Genomic DNA, 1296 nt, shown 5'->3' on the forward strand with positions numbered 1-1296 from the left:
TTAATTAATATTTATAATAATATGTTTACTTTTGTAATAAATGACATTTTATTTATGTTATTACTCTTTTCCTCATGTTTATAAACAAATTATTTATACATAATGTTATTTTCAACATAGAATTTATATACTAATGCATTTCTATTTATTGAATAAATAATTTGGGGATAATATTTTTCATTATTAATTCAGCAAGCTCAATATTAGAACAATATACGAGCAATTTGTCAAATAATTCGAAAATTAATTTTGAATAATGTTTTACATCTTATCGGTAGAATGTCAAAAAGAAATTTGACGCGCGCGTATAATAGAAATAATCATTTTCAGACACATAATACTTCAAAAAGGACCATGGACAGAATGGAACAGCAAATTGAATCTATGCGTGTGACTATCCTAAGAATAATTAAAATAACGGAAAGTACGAATAGTAAAATGCAAATTTTTCATTACATCGCTTATTTTATGTTATGGGATCTATTATTTCACATAATAAATGAAGATAGCCATCTAAGATGGCCATCGGATTTTTCTATATTTCTAATTATAATTTGTTATTTCATACGTGAGTTAATTTTTCTGAGGATAATATTTATCACATTGAGGTATTTTTATCTTCTCCTATTCTTGGAATATTTAGAGGAATAATAATAATTTTCTAAATTTTAAAGAACAGTATTTAATGGAATATAAGTTCTAGAATAGTGCTAATTTTTGTCGTTATTTATATTATTTAATCCTACTAATTTTTTCAGATTTATTTGACTGAAAATGTATAATTTATTTTCTTACTAATGTCTTTAAAACTTTTTCTGATATTTGGTAACTTATCTGTTAAAGTCACACCTGTTTGAAATTTTTTTATTTTTTTATTATGTAGAGCATTTTAGACTTATTTACTCAAATTGAAAATGATCGCATAAATTTGAACAAATTAGCACTATTGAACAAAGAGCTAAGATTGCTTTGAGAACCAAACAATCTCTAAACAATCAGAACTAGAATTGTTTTAGTAATTGTTTAGCACAACGGAAAATCAGAATAGTTTTATATAAATTATTTTTATGTAAACTATCTCATTCCTATTTTTTTCTCTAATAATGTAAATGGCAATGTTAGTATAACGACGTGTCTTAGAATATAATTTAGGATTATTAATATTTTATTAATATTTATGATAGATTCTCATATTGTGATTTTCGCTACATTACGATATTGTAATTTATACTATTAATTTTAAGTTATTAATTTTAGGATAATTAGAATTAATTATATTATTATGATAATGAATAT

This window comes from Atta colombica, unplaced genomic scaffold, assembly GCF_001594045.1.
Source record: "Atta colombica isolate Treedump-2 unplaced genomic scaffold, Acol1.0 scaffold140, whole genome shotgun sequence".
Lineage (NCBI taxonomy): Eukaryota > Metazoa > Arthropoda > Insecta > Hymenoptera > Formicidae > Atta > Atta colombica.